The 17,419-nt window shown below is 47.9% G+C and overlaps 3 non-coding genes across 3 annotated transcripts; all 3 read left to right on the top strand.

Annotated features, from left to right (window-relative positions):
• Positions 1-120: 120 nt before the first annotated feature.
• trnae-cuc (transfer RNA glutamic acid (anticodon CUC)) lies at positions 121-192 on the top strand. The gene has a single exon. It is a non-coding gene; the product is annotated as a tRNA-Glu (tRNA).
• Positions 193-9,147: 8,955 nt separating this feature from the next.
• On the top strand, positions 9,148-9,219 carry trnae-cuc (transfer RNA glutamic acid (anticodon CUC)). The gene has a single exon. It is a non-coding gene; the product is annotated as a tRNA-Glu (tRNA).
• A 5,108-nt stretch (positions 9,220-14,327) lies between these two features.
• On the top strand, positions 14,328-14,399 carry trnae-cuc (transfer RNA glutamic acid (anticodon CUC)). The gene has a single exon. It is a non-coding gene; the product is annotated as a tRNA-Glu (tRNA).
• Positions 14,400-17,419: the final 3,020 nt, after the last annotated feature.

Below are 17,419 nucleotides of genomic sequence, written 5' to 3'. Positions count from 1 at the left end.
ATTGCCGGTCAGGTCTATTATAATAGTCGGAAAGACAGAAAATTCTTATTGGAGAAAGCATTGAAAGAGGTTCCTTTTATAGAATGGATTTGACGACAGTCAACTTTTTTTCTAGTAAAGTCCTTGGTGGTCTAGTGGCTAGGATCCAGCACTCTCACTGCTGTGGCCCGGGTTCGATTCCCGGTCAGGGAAACTATGACAGACAGACAGACAGACAGACAGACAGACAGACAATTCCTCTTGAGGAATTGGAAAGATGTTCCTTTTTCTAGAATGGGTTTTCCGACAGTCAACTTTTTTTCTAGTAAAGTCCTTGGTGGTCTAGTGGCTAGGATCCAGCACTCTCACTGCTGTGGCCCGGGTTCGATTCCCGGTCAGGTCTATTATAATAGACGGAAAGACAGAAAATTCTTATTGGAGAAAGCATTGAAAGAGGTTCCTTTTATAGAATGGATTTGACGACAGTCAACTTTTTTTCTAGTAAAGTCCTTGGTGGTCTAGTGGCTAGGATCCAGCACTTTCACTGCTGTGGCCTGGGTTCGATTCCAGGTCAGGAAAACTGTTACACGCAGATAGAAAATTCCTCTTGAGGAATTGGAAAGAAAATTGAAAGATGTTCCTTTTTCTAGAATGGGTTTTCCGACGGACGGACGGACGGACGGACGGACGGACGGACGGACGGACGGACGGACGGACGGACGGACGGACGGACGGACGGACGGACGGACGGACGGACGGACGGACGGACGGACGGACGGACGGACGGACGGACGGACGGACGGACGGACGGACGGACGGACGGACGGACGGACGGACGGACGGACGGACGGACGGACGGACGGACGGACGGACGGACGGACGGACGGACGGACGGACGGACGGACGGACGGACGGACGGACGGACGGACGGACGGACGGACGGACGGACGGACGGACGGACGGACGGACGGACGGACGATTCTTATTGGAGAAAGCATTGAAAGAGGTTCTTTTTATAGAATGGATTTGACGACAGTCAACTTTTTTTCTAGTAAAGTCCTTGGTGGTCTAGTGGCTAAGATCCAGCACTTTCACTGCTGTGGCCCGGGTTCGATTCCAGGTCAGGGAAACTGTTACACGCAGATAGAAAATTCCTCTTGAGGAATTGGAAAGAAAATTGAAAGATGTTCCTTTTTCTAGAATGGGTTTTCCGACAGTCAACTTTTTTCCTGTTCATTCCCTGATGGACTAGTGGCTAGGATCCAGCACTCTCACTGCTGTGGCCCGGGTTCGATTCCCGGTCAGGTCTATTATAATAGACGGAAAGACAGAAAATTCTTATTGGAGAAAGCATTGAAAGAGGTTCCTTTTTCTAGAATGGGTTTTCCGACAGTCAACTTTTTTTCTAGTAAAGTCCTTGGTGGTCTAGTGGCTAGGATCCAGCACTTTCACTGCTGTGGCCTGGGTTCGATTCCAGGTCAGGTCTATTATTATAGACGGAAAGACAGAAAATTCTTATTGGAGAAAGCATTGAAAGAGGTTCCTTTTATAGAATGGATTTGACGACAGTCAACTTTTTTTCTAGTAAAGTCCTTGGTGGTCTAGTGGCTAGGATTCAGCACTTTCACTGCTGTGGCCTGGGTTCGATTCCAGGTCAGGGAAACTGTTACACGCAGATAGAAAATTCCTCTTGAGGAATTGGAATGAACATTGAAAGAGGTTCCTTTTTCTAGAATGGGTTTTCCGACAGTCAACTTTTTTTCTAGTAAAGTCCTTGGTGGTCTAGTGGCTAGGATCCAGCACTCTCACTGCTGTGGCCCGGGTTCGATTCCCGGTCAGGTCTATTATAATAGACGGAAAGACAGAAATTTTTTTATCGGAGAAAGCATTGAAAGAGGTTCCTTTTATAAAATGGATTTGACGACAGTCAACTTTTTTCTAGTAAAGTCCTTGGTGGTCTAGTGGCTAGGATCCAGCACTCTCACTGCTGTGGCCCGGGTTTGATTCCCGGTCAGGGAAACTATGACAGACAGACAGACAGACAGACGGACGGACGGACGGACGGACGGACGGACGGACGGACGGACGGACGGACGGACGGACGGACGGACGGACGGACGGACGGACGGACGGACGGACGGACGGACGGACGGACGGACGGACGGACGGACGGACGGACGGACGGACGGACGGACGGACGGACGGACAGACAGACAGACAGACAGACAATTCTTATTGGAGAAAGCATTGAAAGAGGTTCCTTTTATAGAATGGATTTGACGACAGTCAACTTTTTTTCTAGTAAAGTCCTTGGTGGTCTAGTGGCTAGGATCCAGCACTTTCACTGCTGTGGCCTGGGTTCGATTCCAGGTCAGGAAAACTGTTACACGCAGATAGAAAATTCCTCTTGAGGAATTGGAAAGAAAATTGAAAGATGTTCCTTTTTCTAGAATGGGTTTTCCGACAGTCAACTTTTTTCCTGTTCATTCCCTGATGGACTAGTGGCTAGGATCCAGCACTCTCACTGCTGTGGCCCGGGTTCGATTCCCGGTCAGGTCTATTATAATAGACGGAAAGACAGAAATTTTTTTATCGGAGAAAGCATTGAAAGAGGTTCCTTTTATAAAATGGATTTGACGACAGTCAACTTTTTTCTAGTAAAGTCCTTGGTGGTCTAGTGGCTAGGATCCAGCACTCTCACTGCTGTGGCCCGGGTTTGATTCCCGGTCAGGGAAACTATGACAGACAGACAGACAGACAGACAGACAGACAGACAGACAGACAGACAGACAGACAGCCAGCCAGACAGCCAGCCAGACAGCCAGCCAGACAGCCAGCCAGACAGACAGACAGCCAGCCAGACAGCCAGACAGCCAGCCAGACAGACAGACAGACAGACAGCCAGCCAGACAGACAGCCAGCCAGACAGACAGACAGACAGACAGACAGACAGACAGACAGACAGACAGACAGACAGACAGACAGACAGACAGACAGCCAGACAGACAGCCAGACAGACAGCCAGACAGACAGCCAGACAGCCAGACAGACAGACAGACAGACAGACAGCCAGACAGACAGACAGACAGACAGACAGACAGACAGACAGACAGACAGACAGACAGACAGACAGACAGACAGACAGACAGACAGACAGACAGACAGACAGACAGACAGACAGACAGACAGACAGACAGACAGACAGACAGACAGACAGACAGACAGACAATTCTTATTGGAGAAAGCATTGAAAGAGGTTCCTTTTATAGAATGGATTTGACGACAGTCAACTTTTTTTCTAGTAAAGTCCTTGGTGGTCTAGTGGCTAGGATCCAGCACTTTCACTGCTGTGGCCTGGGTTCGATTCCAGGTCAGGAAAACTGTTACACGCAGATAGAAAATTCCTCTTGAGGAATTGGAAAGAAAATTGAAAGATGTTCCTTTTTCTAGAATGGGTTTTCCGACAGTCAACTTTTTTCCTGTTCATTCCCTGATGGACTAGTGGCTAGGATCCAGCACTCTCACTGCTGTGGCCCGGGTTCGATTCCCGGTCAGGTCTATTATAATAGACGGAAAGACAGAAAATTCTTATTGGAGAAAGCATTGAAAGAGGTTCCTTTTATAGAATGGATTTGACGACAGTCAACTTTTTTTCTAGTAAAGTCCTTGGTGGTCTAGTGGCTAGGATCCAGCACTTTCACTGCTGTGGCCTGGGTTCGATTCCAGGTCAGGTCTATTATTATAGACGGAAAGACAGAAAATTCTTATTGGAGAAAGCATTGAAAGAGGTTCCTTTTATAGAATGGATTTGACGACAGTCAACTTTTTTTCTAGTAAAGTCCTTGGTGGTCTAGTGGCTAGGATTCAGCACTTTCACTGCTGTGGCCTGGGTTCGATTCCAGGTCAGGGAAACTGTTACACGCAGATAGAAAATTCCTCTTGAGGAATTGGAATGAACATTGAAAGAGGTTCCTTTTTCTAGAATGGGTTTTCCGACAGTCAACTTTTTTTCTAGTAAAGTCCTTGGTGGTCTAGTGGCTAGGATCCAGCACTCTCACTGCTGTGGCCCGGGTTCGATTCCCGGTCAGGTCTATTATAATAGACGGAAAGACAGAAATTTTTTTATCGGAGAAAGCATTGAAAGAGGTTCCTTTTATAAAATGGATTTGACGACAGTCAACTTTTTTCTAGTAAAGTCCTTGGTGGTCTAGTGGCTAGGATCCAGCACTCTCACTGCTGTGGCCCGGGTTTGATTCCCGGTCAGGGAAACTATGACAGACAGACAGACAGACAGACGGACGGACGGACGGACGGACGGACGGACGGACGGACGGACGGACGGACGGACGGACGGACGGACGGACGGACGGACGGACGGACGGACGGACGGACGGACGGACGGACGGACGGACGGACGGACGGACGGACGGACGGACGGACGGACGGACGGACGGACGGACGGACGGACGGACGGACGGACGGACGGACGGACGGACGGACGGACGGACGGACAGACAGACAGACAGACAGACAGACAATTCTTATTGGAGAAAGCATTGAAAGAGGTTCCTTTTATAGAATGGATTTGACGACAGTCAACTTTTTTTCTAGTAAAGTCCTTGGTGGTCTAGTGGCTAGGATCCAGCGTGGCCTGGGTTCGATTCCAGGTCAGGAAAACTGTTACACGCAGATAGAAAATTCCTCTTGAGGAATTGGAAAGAAAATTGAAAGATGTTCCTTTTTCTAGAATGGGTTTTCCGACAGTCAACTTTTTTCCTGTTCATTCCCTGATGGACTAGTGGCTAGGATCCAGCACTCTCACTGCTGTGGCCCGGGTTCGATTCCCGGTCAGGTCTATTATAATAGACGGAAAGACAGAAATTTTTTTATCGGAGAAAGCATTGAAAGAGGTTCCTTTTATAAAATGGATTTGACGACAGTCAACTTTTTTCTAGTAAAGTCCTTGGTGGTCTAGTGGCTAGGATCCAGCACTCTCACTGCTGTGGCCCGGGTTTGATTCCCGGTCAGGGAAACTATGACAGACAGACAGACAGACAGACAGACAGACAGACAGACAGACAGACAGACAGACAGACAGACAGACAGACAGACAGACAGACAGACAGACAGACAGACAGACAGACAGACAGACAGACAGACAGACAGACAGACAGACAGACAGACAGACAGACAGACAGACAGACAGACAGACAGACAGACAGACAGACAGACAGACAGACAGACAGACAGACAGACAGACAGACAGACAGACAGACAGACAGACAGACAGACAGACAGACAGACAGACAGACAGACAGACAGACAGACAGACAGACAGACAGACAGACAGACAGACAGACAGACAGACAGACAGACAGACAGACAGACAGACAGACAGACAGACAGACAGACAGACAGACAGACAGACAGACAGACAGACAGACAGACAGACAGACAGACAGACAGACAGACAGACAGACAGACAATTCTTATTGGAGAAAGCATTGAAAGAGGTTCCTTTTATAGAATGGATTTGACGACAGTCAACTTTTTTTCTAGTAAAGTCCTTGGTGGTCTAGTGGCTAGGATCCAGCACTTTCACTGCTGTGGCCTGGGTTCGATTCCAGGTCAGGAAAACTGTTACACGCAGATAGAAAATTCCTCTTGAGGAATTGGAAAGAAAATTGAAAGATGTTCCTTTTTCTAGAATGGGTTTTCCGACAGTCAACTTTTTTCCTGTTCATTCCCTGATGGACTAGTGGCTAGGATCCAGCACTCTCACTGCTGTGGCCCGGGTTCGATTCCCGGTCAGGTCTATTATAATAGACGGAAAGACAGAAAATTCTTATTGGAGAAAGCATTGAAAGAGGTTCCTTTTTCTAGAATGGGTTTTCCGACAGTCAACTTTTTTTCTAGTAAAGTCCTTGGTGGTCTAGTGGCTAGGATCCAGCACTTTCACTGCTGTGGCCTGGGTTCGATTCCAGGTCAGGTCTATTATTATAGACGGAAAGACAGAAAATTCTTATTGGAGAAAGCATTGAAAGAGGTTCCTTTTATAGAATGGATTTGACGACAGTCAACTTTTTTTCTAGTAAAGTCCTTGGTGGTCTAGTGGCTAGGATTCAGCACTTTCACTGCTGTGGCCTGGGTTCGATTCCAGGTCAGGGAAACTGTTACACGCAGATAGAAAATTCCTCTTGAGGAATTGGAATGAACATTGAAAGAGGTTCCTTTTTCTAGAATGGGTTTTCCGACAGTCAACTTTTTTTCTAGTAAAGTCCTTGGTGGTCTAGTGGCTAGGATCCAGCACTCTCACTGCTGTGGCCCGGGTTCGATTCCCGGTCAGGTCTATTATAATAGACGGAAAGACAGAAATTTTTTTATCGGAGAAAGCATTGAAAGAGGTTCCTTTTATAAAATGGATTTGACGACAGTCAACTTTTTTCTAGTAAAGTCCTTGGTGGTCTAGTGGCTAGGATCCAGCACTCTCACTGCTGTGGCCCGGGTTTGATTCCCGGTCAGGGAAACTATGACAGACAGACAGACAGACAGACAGACAGACAGACAGACAGACAGACAGACAGACAGACAGACAGACAGACAGACAGACAGACAGACAGACAGACAGACAGACAGACAGACAGACAGACAGACAGACAGACAGACAGACAGACAGACAGACAGACAGACAGACAGACAGACAGACAGACAGACAGACAGACAGACAGACAGACAGACAGACAGACAGACAGACAGACAGACAGACAGACAGACAGACAGACAGACAGACAGACAGACAGACAGACAGACAGACAGACAGACAGACAGACAGACAGACAGACAGACAGACAGACAGACAGACAGACAGACAGACAGACAGACAGACAGACAGACAGACAGACAGACAGACAGACAGACAGACAGACAGACAGACAGACAGACAGACAGACAGACAGACAGACAGACAGACAGACAGACAGACAGACAGACAGACAGACAGACAGACAGACAGACAGACAGACAGACAGACAGACAGACAGACAGACAGACAGACAGACAGACAGACAGACAGACAGACAGACAGACAGACAGACAGACAGACAGACAGACAGACAGACAGACAGACAGACAGACAGACAGACAGACAGACAGACAGACAGACAGACAGACAGACAGACAGACAGACAGACAGACAGACAGACAGACAGACAGACAGACAGACAGACAGACAGACAGACAGACAGACAGACAGACAGACAGACAGACAGACAGACAGACAGACAGACAGACAGACAGACAGACAGACAGACAGACAGACAGACAGACAGACAGACAGACAGACAGACAGACAGACAGACAGACAGACAGACAGACAATTCTTATTGGAGAAAGCATTGAAAGAGGTTCCTTTTATAGAATGGATTTGACGACAGTCAACTTTTTTTCTAGTAAAGTCCTTGGTGGTCTAGTGGCTAGGATCCAGCACTTTCACTGCTGTGGCCTGGGTTCGATTCCAGGTCAGGAAAACTGTTACACGCAGATAGAAAATTCCTCTTGAGGAATTGGAAAGAAAATTGAAAGATGTTCCTTTTTCTAGAATGGGTTTTCCGACAGTCAACTTTTTTCCTGTTCATTCCCTGATGGACTAGTGGCTAGGATCCAGCACTCTCACTGCTGTGGCCCGGGTTCGATTCCCGGTCAGGTCTATTATAATAGACGGAAAGACAGAAAATTCTTATTGGAGAAAGCATTGAAAGAGGTTCCTTTTTCTAGAATGGGTTTTCCGACAGTCAACTTTTTTTCTAGTAAAGTCCTTGGTGGTCTAGTGGCTAGGATCCAGCACTTTCACTGCTGTGGCCTGGGTTCGATTCCAGGTCAGGTCTATTATTATAGACGGAAAGACAGAAAATTCTTATTGGAGAAAGCATTGAAAGAGGTTCCTTTTATAGAATGGATTTGACGACAGTCAACTTTTTTTCTAGTAAAGTCCTTGGTGGTCTAGTGGCTAGGATTCAGCACTTTCACTGCTGTGGCCTGGGTTCGATTCCAGGTCAGGGAAACTGTTACACGCAGATAGAAAATTCCTCTTGAGGAATTGGAATGAACATTGAAAGAGGTTCCTTTTTCTAGAATGGGTTTTCCGACAGTCAACTTTTTTTCTAGTAAAGTCCTTGGTGGTCTAGTGGCTAGGATCCAGCACTCTCACTGCTGTGGCCCGGGTTCGATTCCCGGTCAGGTCTATTATAATAGACGGAAAGACAGAAATTTTTTTATCGGAGAAAGCATTGAAAGAGGTTCCTTTTATAAAATGGATTTGACGACAGTCAACTTTTTTCTAGTAAAGTCCTTGGTGGTCTAGTGGCTAGGATCCAGCACTCTCACTGCTGTGGCCCGGGTTTGATTCCCGGTCAGGGAAACTATGACAGACAGACGGACGGACGGACGGACGGACGGACGGACGGACGGACGGACGGACGGACGGACGGACGGACGGACGGACGGACGGACGGACGGACGGACGGACGGACGGACGGACGGACGGACGGACGGACGGACGGACGGACGGACGGACGGACGGACGGACGGACGGACGGACGGACGGACGGACGGACGGACGGACGGACGGACGGACGGACGGACGGACGGACGGACGGACGGACGGACGGACGGACGGACGGACGGACGGACGGACGGACGGACGGACGGACGGACGGACAGACAGACAGACAGACAATTCTTATTGGAGAAAGCATTGAAAGAGGTTCTTTTTATAGAATGGATTTGACGACAGTCAACTTTTTTTCTAGTAAAGTCCTTGGTGGTCTAGTGGCTAAGATCCAGCACTTTCACTGCTGTGGCCCGGGTTCGATTCCAGGTCAGGGAAACTGTTACACGCAGATAGAAAATTCCTCTTGAGGAATTGGAAAGAAAATTGAAAGATGTTCCTTTTTCTAGAATGGGTTTTCCGACAGTCAACTTTTTTCCTGTTCATTCCCTGATGGACTAGTGGCTAGGATCCAGCACTCTCACTGCTGTGGCCCGGGTTCGATTGCCGGTCAGGTCTATTATAATAGTCGGAAAGACAGAAAATTCTTATTGGAGAAAGCATTGAAAGAGGTTCCTTTTATAGAATGGATTTGACGACAGTCAACTTTTTTTCTAGTAAAGTCCTTGGTGGTCTAGTGGCTAGGATCCAGCACTCTCACTGCTGTGGCCCGGGTTCGATTCCCGGTCAGGGAAACTATGACAGACAGACAGACAGACAGACAGACAGACAGACAATTCCTCTTGAGGAATTGGAAAGATGTTCCTTTTTCTAGAATGGGTTTTCCGACAGTCAACTTTTTTTCTAGTAAAGTCCTTGGTGGTCTAGTGGCTAGGATCCAGCACTCTCACTGCTGTGGCCCGGGTTCGATTCCCGGTCAGGTCTATTATAATAGACGGAAAGACAGAAAATTCTTATTGGAGAAAGCATTGAAAGAGGTTCCTTTTATAGAATGGATTTGACGACAGTCAACTTTTTTTCTAGTAAAGTCCTTGGTGGTCTAGTGGCTAGGATCCAGCACTTTCACTGCTGTGGCCTGGGTTCGATTCCAGGTCAGGAAAACTGTTACACGCAGATAGAAAATTCCTCTTGAGGAATTGGAAAGAAAATTGAAAGATGTTCCTTTTTCTAGAATGGGTTTTCCGACGGACGGACGGACGGACGGACGGACGGACGGACGGACGGACGGACGGACGGACGGACGGACGGACGGACGGACGGACGGACGGACGGACGGACGGACGGACGGACGGACGGACGGACGGACGGACGGACGGACGGACGGACGGACGGACGGACGGACGGACGGACGGACGGACGGACGGACGGACGGACGGACGGACGGACGGACGGACGGACGGACGGACGGACGGACGGACGGACGGACGGACGGACGGACGGACGGACGGACGGACAGACAATTCTTATTGGAGAAAGCATTGAAAGAGGTTCCTTTTATAGAATGGATTTGACGACAGTCAACTTTTTTTCTAGTAAAGTCCTTGGTGGTCTAGTGGCTAGGATCAAGCACTTTCACTGCTGTGGCCTGGGTTCGATTCCAGGTCAGGAAAACTGTTACACGCAGATAGAAAATTCCTCTTGAGGAATTGGAAAGAAAATTGAAAGATGTTCCTTTTTCTAGAATGGGTTTTCCGACAGTCAACTTTTTTCCTGTTCATTCCCTGATGGACTAGTGGCTAGGATCCAGCACTCTCACTGCTGTGGCCCGGGTTCGATTCCCGGTCAGGTCTATTATAATAGACGGAAAGACAGAAATTTTTTTATCGGAGAAAGCATTGAAAGAGGTTCCTTTTATAAAATGGATTTGACGACAGTCAACTTTTTTCTAGTAAAGTCCTTGGTGGTCTAGTGGCTAGGATCCAGCACTCTCACTGCTGTGGCCCGGGTTTGATTCCCGGTCAGGGAAACTATGACAGACAGACAGACAGACAGACAGACAGACAGACAGACAGACAGACAGACAGACAGACAGACAGACAGACAGACAGACAGACAGACAGACAGACAGACAGACAGACAGACAGACAGACAGACAGACAGACAGACAGACAGACAGACAGACAGACAGACAGACAGACAGACAGACAGACAGACAGACAGACAGACAGACAGACAGACAGACAGACAGACAGACAGACAGACAGACAGACAGACAGACAGACAGACAGACAGACAGACAGACAGACAGACAGACAGACAGACAGACAGACAGACAGACAGACAGACAGACAGACAGACAGACAGACAGACAGACAGACAGACAGACAGACAGACAGACAGACAGACAGACAGACAGACAGACAGACAGACAGACAGACAGACAATTCTTATTGGAGAAAGCATTGAAAGAGGTTCCTTTTATAGAATGGATTTGACGACAGTCAACTTTTTTTCTAGTAAAGTCCTTGGTGGTCTAGTGGCTAGGATCCAGCACTTTCACTGCTGTGGCCTGGGTTCGATTCCAGGTCAGGAAAACTGTTACACGCAGATAGAAAATTCCTCTTGAGGAATTGGAAAGAAAATTGAAAGATGTTCCTTTTTCTAGAATGGGTTTTCCGACAGTCAACTTTTTTCCTGTTCATTCCCTGATGGACTAGTGGCTAGGATCCAGCACTCTCACTGCTGTGGCCCGGGTTCGATTCCCGGTCAGGTCTATTATAATAGACGGAAAGACAGAAAATTCTTATTGGAGAAAGCATTGAAAGAGGTTCCTTTTTCTAGAATGGGTTTTCCGACAGTCAACTTTTTTTCTAGTAAAGTCCTTGGTGGTCTAGTGGCTAGGATCCAGCACTTTCACTGCTGTGGCCTGGGTTCGATTCCAGGTCAGGTCTATTATTATAGACGGAAAGACAGAAAATTCTTATTGGAGAAAGCATTGAAAGAGGTTCCTTTTATAGAATGGATTTGACGACAGTCAACTTTTTTTCTAGTAAAGTCCTTGGTGGTCTAGTGGCTAGGATTCAGCACTTTCACTGCTGTGGCCTGGGTTCGATTCCAGGTCAGGGAAACTGTTACACGCAGATAGAAAATTCCTCTTGAGGAATTGGAATGAACATTGAAAGAGGTTCCTTTTTCTAGAATGGGTTTTCCGACAGTCAACTTTTTTTCTAGTAAAGTCCTTGGTGGTCTAGTGGCTAGGATCCAGCACTCTCACTGCTGTGGCCCGGGTTCGATTCCCGGTCAGGTCTATTATAATAGACGGAAAGACAGAAATTTTTTTATCGGAGAAAGCATTGAAAGAGGTTCCTTTTATAAAATGGATTTGACGACAGTCAACTTTTTTCTAGTAAAGTCCTTGGTGGTCTAGTGGCTAGGATCCAGCACTCTCACTGCTGTGGCCCGGGTTTGATTCCCGGTCAGGGAAACTATGACAGACAGACAGACAGACAGACAGACAGACAGACAGACAGACAGACAGACAGACAGACAGACAGACAGACAGACAGACAGACAGACAGACAGACAGACAGACAGACAGACAGACAGACAGACAGACAGACAGACAGACAGACAGACAGACAGACAGACAGACAGACAGACAGACAGACAGACAGACAGACAGACAGACAGACAGACAGACAGACAGACAGACAGACAGACAGACAGACAGACAGACAGACAGACAGACAGACAGACAGACAGACAGACAGACAGACAGACAGACAGACAGACAGACAGACAGACAGACAGACAGACAGACAGACAGACAGACAGACAGACAGACAGACAGACAGACAGACAGACAGACAGACAGACAGACAGACAGACAGACAGACAGACAGACAGACAGACAGACAGACAGACAGACAGACAGACAGACAGACAGACAGACAGACAGACAGACAGACAGACAGACAGACAGACAGACAGACAGACAGACAGACAGACAGACAGACAGACAGACAGACAGACAGACAGACAGACAGACAGACAGACAGACAGACAGACAGACAGACAGACAGACAGACAGACAGACAGACAGACAGACAGACAGACAGACAGACAGACAGACAGACAATTCTTATTGGAGAAAGCATTGAAAGAGGTTCCTTTTATAGAATGGATTTGACGACAGTCAACTTTTTTTCTAGTAAAGTCCTTGGTGGTCTAGTGGCTAGGATCCAGCACTTTCACTGCTGTGGCCTGGGTTCGATTCCAGGTCAGGAAAACTGTTACACGCAGATAGAAAATTCCTCTTGAGGAATTGGAAAGAAAATTGAAAGATGTTCCTTTTTCTAGAATGGGTTTTCCGACAGTCAACTTTTTTCCTGTTCATTCCCTGATGGACTAGTGGCTAGGATCCAGCACTCTCACTGCTGTGGCCCGGGTTCGATTCCCGGTCAGGTCTATTATAATAGACGGAAAGACAGAAAATTCTTATTGGAGAAAGCATTGAAAGAGGTTCCTTTTTCTAGAATGGGTTTTCCGACAGTCAACTTTTTTTCTAGTAAAGTCCTTGGTGGTCTAGTGGCTAGGATCCAGCACTTTCACTGCTGTGGCCTGGGTTCGATTCCAGGTCAGGTCTATTATTATAGACGGAAAGACAGAAAATTCTTATTGGAGAAAGCATTGAAAGAGGTTCCTTTTATAGAATGGATTTGACGACAGTCAACTTTTTTTCTAGTAAAGTCCTTGGTGGTCTAGTGGCTAGGATTCAGCACTTTCACTGCTGTGGCCTGGGTTCGATTCCAGGTCAGGGAAACTGTTACACGCAGATAGAAAATTCCTCTTGAGGAATTGGAATGAACATTGAAAGAGGTTCCTTTTTCTAGAATGGGTTTTCCGACAGTCAACTTTTTTTCTAGTAAAGTCCTTGGTGGTCTAGTGGCTAGGATCCAGCACTCTCACTGCTGTGGCCCGGGTTCGATTCCCGGTCAGGTCTATTATAATAGACGGAAAGACAGAAATTTTTTTATCGGAGAAAGCATTGAAAGAGGTTCCTTTTATAAAATGGATTTGACGACAGTCAACTTTTTTCTAGTAAAGTCCTTGGTGGTCTAGTGGCTAGGTGGTCTAGTGGCTAGGATCCAGCACTCTCACTGCTGTGGCCCGGGTTTGATTCCCGGTCAGGGAAACTATGACAGACAGACAGACGGACGGACGGACGGACGGACGGACGGACGGACGGACGGACGGACGGACGGACGGACGGACGGACGGACGGACGGACGGACGGACGGACGGACGGACGGACGGACGGACGGACGGACGGACGGACGGACGGACGGACGGACGGACGGACGGACGGACGGACGGACGGACGGACGGACGGACGGACGGACGGACGGACGGACGGACGGACGGACGGACGGACGGACGGACGGACGGACAGACAGACAGACAGACAATTCTTATTGGAGAAAGCATTGAAAGAGGTTCTTTTTATAGAATGGATTTGACGACAGTCAACTTTTTTTCTAGTAAAGTCCTTGGTGGTCTAGTGGCTAAGATCCAGCACTTTCACTGCTGTGGCCCGGGTTCGATTCCAGGTCAGGGAAACTGTTACACGCAGATAGAAAATTCCTCTTGAGGAATTGGAAAGAAAATTGAAAGATGTTCCTTTTTCTAGAATGGGTTTTCCGACAGTCAACTTTTTTCCTGTTCATTCCCTGATGGACTAGTGGCTAGGATCCAGCACTCTCACTGCTGTGGCCCGGGTTCGATTGCCGGTCAGGTCTATTATAATAGTCGGAAAGACAGAAAATTCTTATTGGAGAAAGCATTGAAAGAGGTTCCTTTTATAGAATGGATTTGACGACAGTCAACTTTTTTTCTAGTAAAGTCCTTGGTGGTCTAGTGGCTAGGATCCAGCACTCTCACTGCTGTGGCCCGGGTTCGATTCCCGGTCAGGGAAACTATGACAGACAGACAGACAGACAGACAGACAGACAGACAATTCCTCTTGAGGAATTGGAAAGATGTTCCTTTTTCTAGAATGGGTTTTCCGACAGTCAACTTTTTTTCTAGTAAAGTCCTTGGTGGTCTAGTGGCTAGGATCCAGCACTCTCACTGCTGTGGCCCGGGTTCGATTCCCGGTCAGGTCTATTATAATAGACGGAAAGACAGAAAATTCTTATTGGAGAAAGCATTGAAAGAGGTTCCTTTTATAGAATGGATTTGACGACAGTCAACTTTTTTTCTAGTAAAGTCCTTGGTGGTCTAGTGGCTAGGATCCAGCACTTTCACTGCTGTGGCCTGGGTTCGATTCCAGGTCAGGAAAACTGTTACACGCAGATAGAAAATTCCTCTTGAGGAATTGGAAAGAAAATTGAAAGATGTTCCTTTTTCTAGAATGGGTTTTCCGACGGACGGACGGACGGACGGACGGACGGACGGACGGACGGACGGACGGACGGACGGACGGACGGACGGACGGACGGACGGACGGACGGACGGACGGACGGACGGACGGACGGACGGACGGACGGACGGACGGACGGACGGACGGACGGACGGACGGACGGACGGACGGACGGACGGACGGACGGACGGACGGACGGACGGACGGACGGACGGACGGACGGACGGACGGACGGACGGACGGACGGACGGACGGACGGACGGACGGACAATTCTTATTGGAGAAAGCATTGAAAGAGGTTCCTTTTATAGAATGGATTTGACGACAGTCAACTTTTTTTCTAGTAAAGTCCTTGGTGGTCTAGTGGCTAGGATCCAGCACTTTCACTGCTGTGGCCTGGGTTCGATTCCAGGTCAGGAAAACTGTTACACGCAGATAGAAAATTCCTCTTGAGGAATTGGAAAGAAAATTGAAAGATGTTCCTTTTTCTAGAATGGGTTTTCCGACAGTCAACTTTTTTCCTGTTCATTCCCTGATGGACTAGTGGCTAGGATCCAGCACTCTCACTGCTGTGGCCCGGGTTCGATTCCCGGTCAGGTCTATTATAATAGACGGAAAGACAGAAATTTTTTTATCGGAGAAAGCATTGAAAGAGGTTCCTTTTATAAAATGGATTTGACGACAGTCAACTTTTTTCTAGTAAAGTCCTTGGTGGTCTAGTGGCTAGGATCCAGCACTCTCACTGCTGTGGCCCGGGTTTGATTCCCGGTCAGGGAAACTATGACAGACAGACAGACAGACAGACAGACAGACAGACAGACAGACAGACAGACAGACAGACAGACAGACAGACAGACAGACAGACAGACAGACAGACAGACAGACAGACAGACAGACAGACAGACAGACAGACAGACAGACAGACAGACAGACAGACAGACAGACAGACAGACAGACAGACAGACAGACAGACAGACAGACAGACAGACAGACAGACAGACAGACAGACAGACAGACAGACAGACAGACAGACAGACAGACAGACAGACAGACAGACAGACAGACAGACAGACAGACAGACAGACAGACAGACAGACAGACAGACAGACAGACAGACAGACAGACAGACAGACAGACAGACAGACAGACAGACAGACAGACAGACAGACAGACAGACAGACAGACAGACAGACAGACAGACAGACAGACAGACAGACAGACAGACAGACAGACAGACAGACAGACAGACAGACAGACAGACAGACAGACAGACAGACAGACAGACAGACAGACAGACAGACAGACAGACAATTCTTATTGGAGAAAGCATTGAAAGAGGTTCCTTTTATAGAATGGATTTGACGACAGTCAACTTTTTTTCTAGTAAAGTCCTTGGTGGTCTAGTGGCTAGGATCCAGCACTTTCACTGCTGTGGCCTGGGTTCGATTCCAGGTCAGGAAAACTGTTACACGCAGATAGAAAATTCCTCTTGAGGAATTGGAAAGAAAATTGAAAGATGTTCCTTTTTCTAGAATGGGTTTTCCGACAGTCAACTTTTTTCCTGTTCATTCCCTGATGGACTAGTGGCTAGGATCCAGCACTCTCACTGCTGTGGCCCGGGTTCGATTCCCGGTCAGGTCTATTATAATAGACGGAAAGACAGAAAATTCTTATTGGAGAAAGCATTGAAAGAGGTTCCTTTTTCTAGAATGGGTTTTTTCTAGAATGGGTTTTCCGACAGTCAACTTTTTTTCTAGTAAAGTCCTTGGTGGTCTAGTGGCTAGGATCCAGCACTTTCACTGCTGTGGCCTGGGTTCGATTCCAGGTCAGGTCTATTATTATAGACGGAAAGACAGAAAATTCTTATTGGAGAAAGCATTGAAAGAGGTTCCTTTTATAGAATGGATTTGACGACAGTCAACTTTTTTTCTAGTAAAGTCCTTGGTGGTCTAGTGGCTAGGATTCAGCACTTTCACTGCTGTGGCCTGGGTTCGATTCCAGGTCAGGGAAACTGTTACACGCAGATAGAAAATTCCTCTTGAGGAATTGGAATGAACATTGAAAGAGGTTCCTTTTTCTAGAATGGGTTTTCCGACAGTCAACTTTTTTTCTAGTAAAGTCCTTGGTGGTCTAGTGGCTAGGATCCAGCACTCTCACTGCTGTGGCCCGGGTTCGATTCCCGGTCAGGTCTATTATAATAGACGGAAAGACAGGAAAGCATTGAAAGAGGTTCCTTTTATAAAATGGATTTGACGACAGTCAACTTTTTTCTAGTAAAGTCCTTGGTGGTCTAGTGGCTAGGATCCAGCACTCTCACTGCTGTGGCCCGGGTTTGATTCCCGGTCAGGGAAACTATGACAGACAGACAGACAGACAGACGGACGGACGGACGGACGGACGGACGGACGGACGGACGGACGGACGGACGGACGGACGGACGGACGGACGGACGGACGGACGGACGGACGGACGGACGGACGGACGGACGGACGGACGGACGGACGGACGGACGGACGGACGGACGGACGGACGGACGGACGGACGGACGGACGGACGGACGGACGGACGGACGG

The sequence above is a fragment of the Urocampus carinirostris genome, chromosome 1 (genome assembly GCF_059441175.1).
Source record: "Urocampus carinirostris isolate Australia breed hairy pipefish chromosome 1, RoL_Ucar_1.0, whole genome shotgun sequence".
Lineage (NCBI taxonomy): Eukaryota > Metazoa > Chordata > Actinopteri > Syngnathiformes > Syngnathidae > Urocampus > Urocampus carinirostris.
This window is presented reverse-complemented; position numbering and strand designations above follow the sequence as displayed.